Below are 6,180 nucleotides of genomic sequence, written 5' to 3' on the forward strand. Positions count from 1 at the left end.
CTTCCAGCCCGGCCAGCCGAGGGAGGAAGAGGGGGAATTGCTTACACCTCCTCCAGCTGCGGCATATGAGGCTGTCAGCCCCCAGCAGCGCACACGGTTGGAAAGCATCTCTCTGTGCCCTGGGGAACCTAAACAGAGACCTCGGCAGCCGTGGCGGCATCTCCGGGTAGAGAGAGGTCCATTACAGAGAGGAAAAGCAGGAGAAAGTGGGTACGCGGCTGGTGCCTGGGACTCCTTTGACCCTTTCGTACCCGTCTGGTGGGACGACATCCCTGGGGGAGCCTCCAGCAGCATCGCATATGGGAGGGAAATGGGGAGATGGGGGGGGCTGTGCTTGCACATACAGCCCCTCTTTCCACAGAGACCCAAGCACTGGCTTAATGCACAGAGAGTGGGGCACTGGGAGAGCTGGTGGGGGCTGCAGCAGTCAGCAGCACTCATCTGGCAAAAACGGAGACACATTGTAAAGTGTGTGGGAGATGCTGGGTGTCTGAAAACGCCTAGAAGCTGCAGGGCTAAGATACACATACCAAAGGTGAAGCAAATGACAACGCAGTGATGCATGACCCCGGACCTCTGCTCAAAAGCACTGCCTCTGGCACTGGGCCTTCTGCTGCAGAGGGGCTTGGCAGGGTGGTGGGAGGTGGTGGGCAACTTCCCGGGGTCATGCCATGGCCTGAGGCAGGAAAGACCCTTCCTGTTTGTGTGATTTGGGGAGGCCGGAGGTCATTGCACTTACACTAGGTAATATCAAATTCAAGCCAGTTTTTGCCAGCGTGACATCTGTGGCCAGGAATTTGCATGGTAACAATTCGGGTGCTGTTTAAGTGCTCAGAAAAATCAGCAGAGCCCAGAAACAAGACCACTGTTACAGGTATCGGCCAAAAAGCGGTGCTTGGAGAACATCGCAGCTGGATCAGCTTGGGACAGTACAAATAAGCATGGGGGGGATGACACACATCTGAGGTGAAAGATACTTAATAATTTTCTGTAAAGTGCATAATTAAATAACTAAATCGGCTTGTTGCTAGTAACTGCCTAAATCATTTAGGTGCCACATGCCTCTATGGTAAACCAACTCCAAAGAAGCAAATGCAATGATGTCCCAATCTCCCTATTCAAATACATAATTGTGTATTTTCTCGATTTAACTTCTACATAACAAAACGGGTTTTAGTTCACTCTGAAGCTCAGTCATATGTAAAGAATGCAAACCACTGAACCCCCTCTTTCCAAACAGAAAAGCACATGTGTGTTTACTGCAGCCTCGCTCTATAGCACCTGCAGACATTTCTTTAGAGAAATCTGCATTTTTCAAAACAGGACGGGTGATACTCAAGATGTCGGAGTGGATCATGAGGCGCTCAGCACCGATTCCTACCAAACTGATTTCACTGAGAACAGCGCTGGGGCTGTAGCTGCGATAAAAAACCAGACAGCAAATGACCTGAAGGTACACGGTTTCCAAGGAAAGCTGTGTACCCCTGCCCAGAGCAAAGCATGTGGCAGAGGCCAACCCACTTCACCTTGGATCACCACAAAAAGGGTTTTCACATCACTGTCGGGCTACACATCTCCTAAGCACCCCATATTAGCTGTCCAGAGTATTCAGTATGGCTTCGCAGGAAAGGAATTGTTGTGAACCTTTGTACTTCAGGAAGATGTCCACACAGCTCCTTTTGTTTGGGGCAGGCTTTTGTAATACCTTATCTTGTTCCGGTACATGGTGGTCTTCCCAATTCTTCCCTGTAAAAGCAAAACAACGAAATAAAATGCCTTCTCTTCTGACAGTTGCTGTGGTAGCCTGAAATAACCACACATCCTAAGGAAGCGAAACTTCTAGGAAGAGAACTGCAAGAGTAACCCCCCTTTTTTTAAAGATGTCATCTTTGCGTTGCCTCTGTTTAAGCAAGGAAAGCACTTGACTTCTGCTCATTCAGACTGGTATTTTCTGCCTTTGTAACAGAATGATTTTTGCCATTGTCGGCCTGCTCGCAAGCTGCGTGTCACTCAGTAGACCTCCAAGGCTCTCAGCACCTTGTCAGAGCTCTGGATTCTGCAAGGTCTTGGTTGGGGGTCCTTAGCTTCTGCTGGGCTAAGAGTGGCATGCACCATCCTGCAGGCTCAAGCATTAAATGTTTGGTTCGATTTTTCTTTTTCAGTCTGACTGGTGCCACACTTCCAGCTTAATTAAATATTCAAGTATGCAAAACCGTAGCTACCTGTCGCTGCCTGCTCATGGAAAATGAACCTATGCTGAAAGTCTACATCTAAAGGGCTTGAAGCTGACATACTGATGCCAGATCCTAAATTTTAGGAGTATGAAAAGTAGACATACTCCTACGCCTAATGCTGCAGGATCAGTTTGTTATTCCCCAATGAGTATGGTCCTGTTCCAGAAAAAGGAATCTTAATCCAGTAAGTACAGTACAACATCCCCTTTTGGCGTGAAACATGAAATGTGTCACAGCTTTAAATCCTGCCACTGAGCACTTCTGGTGTGGCCACCCAGTGCCTGTGGGTGAGTCGGTAGCCCTCCACAATTTAATCTCATTCTCAGCTCAGGTGGCAGGCTATGCATATATATGTCCTCTCACCTCCTTGGTAGGCTCCTGAGCATCCCTATTACAGCAGTGTAATGCTGGCCAGCCATTACGTTTGGGCACAGCAGCTATTCATGGAAGTTGGGTTAGTAATAATTATCTGTTACTGTGTGGTTCCAGAAAAGTTTTTCTGGAAAATGCTCACACACATAAAATAAGTGTTTGCATTAGGCTAGTGGTGTGCCAAGGAGGACGGCAGGACTCGCAAGATTATCTGCAGCGTGGAATATAAAATGGATGTGCAGAAAGGGTGGATAGTCCCAAAGGACATAGACATCTTCCAGATGAAAGTATCTTTTATTATCAGTGCCTTTTATTGTTGCTCTACAAATTGCATTTGTCGTGCACTTTTAAAAGTACATAGAGGGTGGGCATTTGCATTTGACAAGTGTATGCATTTCATGTTTATGCAGCATGGGCAGAGACACAATGCAGCAGCTGCTTTTCAGCAGAAAATGGGAAACATGCACTTGCCTTTCTATAAAGAAATTTTATTCCTTCTTGTGTGACATGTAGGGTTACTATTTTCCATATTTATGTTCTGAGACAAAAGTAATTAGTGTTAGTTGCATCTTAGAGAATAAAGATGCTGACTGAGTATGTATTTTAGCCCCTTACCCCTTGCTTTTTTGTGACCTTACTGTCTCATTGGAGTCATAAAATAGTATGGGAATGCATGCATTTTCTTAGCCATTTATTAGTTTAATTTCTACCTAACGATTTTCTAGACTCACATTTTACTTTCACAAACCGGTAAACAATTTCATTCATTTAAAATACATGCAGAGTACCTTCCACATACTGTTAATCAGCTCGCTGAAAGGACTCAGGCCCTGTGAAGGTTACTCTGGCCAAAAGTTCACTCTCAAGTCTTCAACTGATGCAAATGCAACCAAAGTGATGCAGCAAAACTGCCTGAATTTGAGAAAAGGCTAGAGCCAAATCAGGGGTCTTCAGAAGTAAGGGCAGGTAACTCTTGCCTCTCACGCTTGCGATGTGAACCATGGCTAGAAACACAAATGAAGTTGAATGAGCCTGTGGTTCTGTCCTTGTGTTGCACTGTGACATTTGTCAGCCCTGTTTTTTCAGGTTTCTTCATCAGTGTAGTGGAAATGATAGGGATACTTGCCTTCTGTCATATACGAGCAGGCTATGAAGACTTCTGAAGGCTATTTCTGTACTAGCTACATTTTCTTCACGTGTCCTACACCCGCCCAGTCCACTGCAGCACCTTCTTTTGCCCTCACCAGTTATAGTCGCCAACATTTATCACCTCCCGGATTGCATCTGCATTTGTGAGGAACTTCATCTAGATGTCTAAGAAGATCTCTCCCCGTTACTGTTTGAGAGTCATTTTAGGGGTCTCTTTGCCATTATATTTTCAACCCCTTTAGCAGAGAGGTGTGATGATTCACCCTCTTGCTGTCCACATCCATGAACTATATACTTCGAAGCGTAGGAAGAGGCTTTTGTACTATATTCATAAAGTCCTCATTTTTGGCAACGGCCTGTATAGTGAATAATAAGGAGCATCCACTACTGCAAACAAGGTATAAAGAAAGTATTTTCCATCTTAAGGAAAAACTAGATGGTATCTTCTGCAAGTGCGACCAGTGAAGCTGGCAGGTTTCACTACTTCAGTTTAGATCATTAACCTCTTTAAAGAAAATAGGTTATTGAAATAGCAGCAGCCATTAACCAGCCAACACGCATCTCCACCTGAAACAGAGGTGACAGGTGTTGCAGAGCCTCTCTGGAGCAGGAAGACATAAAGGCAATGATTGTCATTGAAGAGCCAACTTGGAGATCAAGGACAGAGGCAGGCTGCGATTTGAAGGCAGCCTGGCTTTGGCAGCACTGTCAAAGAGTTACATTTTCTGCACTGCAGTGCCTACCCCTGCCAGGTGATCTGGGTTATTGAGGTATTGAGCAGGAAGAACCAGCCAGGGGCAGAGAGGGGAGTATTTGCTTTAGCTGATACTGCCACCAAAACTCAGGTGTTGGAAAATGCTGATCTGAGGAAGGAGTCTGAACAGCTTTGGTGCATCACCCTGGAAAGAGTCTGAGAAAGGCAGGAGCGGTTGCCTCTGGTTGGGGCTGGGGGGAAGAGGGCCTCTGGTTATTCAAGCCTTCTTTGCTCAAAGAAGCTGACTTTGTACATTCTTGTAAATAAGCAAAAATTGCATCCAAGGTGCCTGGCTCCATTACTAATTGTTCCTTCTAACTATTCAAGACCCAAAGATTTCATCAAGCCACTTCTTAACAAGTCAAAAAGCAGTCACAGCTCCCAAGCCTGGGGTCACCAAAGACCTCTTGCCTGGTGACTTTTTAAAGTCATTCTTGCTGTGAAAACATGGATGGCCCAGACTCGACAGTGAAGGATAGAGTCATATTTCCAGCCTTCGCAAAGATGCTCACTTAGCTCATTCTGCTCTGTTGCCATTATGGTGTTGGAACAAATAAAATGCCCACTTATTGCTCAACAATACCAAAAATAATTTGTAAAGCAAAAGGGACTGAAGCTTTATCCACTTACACAAACAGTGAAAAGAAGAGAATGAGCTTTAAAAAGCAGCCCACACCTCTGTAATACCTGCAAACAATGTGGACTGGACACTCTTCTGTTCTCCCATGGTGTGCACCTTTCTGTTAAAAGGGTTTTTTTAATGTGCAATCCAAAGGCAAAGCAGCTCCTCCTGTTTTAGTCTTCAGTTCATATGACAAGATCATCTCTTCTGAACACCTCTGGTGAGAGGGAGCCCTTGGTGAAATGAGCTACTGACTGAAACATCCTTTCATGCTCCTGTGGGGCGGTTTGACAGCAAAAGGTTTGCATGCACAGCCAGAGCACTGCTGGGACTGTGTATTCTCACTTTGTTCTCCTCCTTTCTCCCCGAGGCTGATTCTGTGAAGTACTGAGCCCTCCTGGAGCCAATGGGAGTTAAAAAAGTTCTTGACATCCTTCCAGCTTTGGCTACCTCATAATATAGCCATTAATGTATGCACAACCTATTTTTAGAATCTGTAACATGTTTTCTGGGTAAAAAATTACTTAAAAGATCCCTTCCTCTCCCTCAGAGTTGACATTGAATTTGATTTAATAGCGGACCCTGACATTCTTTCCATTAAAAAGTGTATTATAAATGCTCAAGGAGCTGTAACTGCAGTTGAAAGCTAGGTATATTCCTGCCAAAGGGTAAACTAGCTTCATCTAATAAGAGAATATTTCTAGTGGAACAATTTACCCTTTATGAGCCTTTTTCCTGAAGAACATAGAAAGTATATCTTCACTATATTTCTAGCAGAACAAAATAAATTAAATATACCTGCAGGTTACTAAAAAAGCCATTGGCATAAAAATATGCAAGACAAAATGTATCTGCTCTTTCAGACTCTTAGCCTAATGCAATCAGCCAATAGGGCAATAAAAGGTCCACAGTACTGGCCTTCAGTATGGTTTTCAGTGAACCTTTGTATGGCCTAACACTGCATGTTTGTACTGCACATCGAAATAGAAATCCCTGAAGTGTTCAAAAAGATGAGCATTATTATTCTGAGTCTGCAGAAGGGGAGACAG

This window comes from Leptosomus discolor, chromosome 8, assembly GCF_034619465.1.
Source record: "Leptosomus discolor isolate bLepDis1 chromosome 8, bLepDis1.hap2, whole genome shotgun sequence".
Taxonomy (NCBI): domain Eukaryota; kingdom Metazoa; phylum Chordata; class Aves; order Leptosomiformes; family Leptosomidae; genus Leptosomus; species Leptosomus discolor.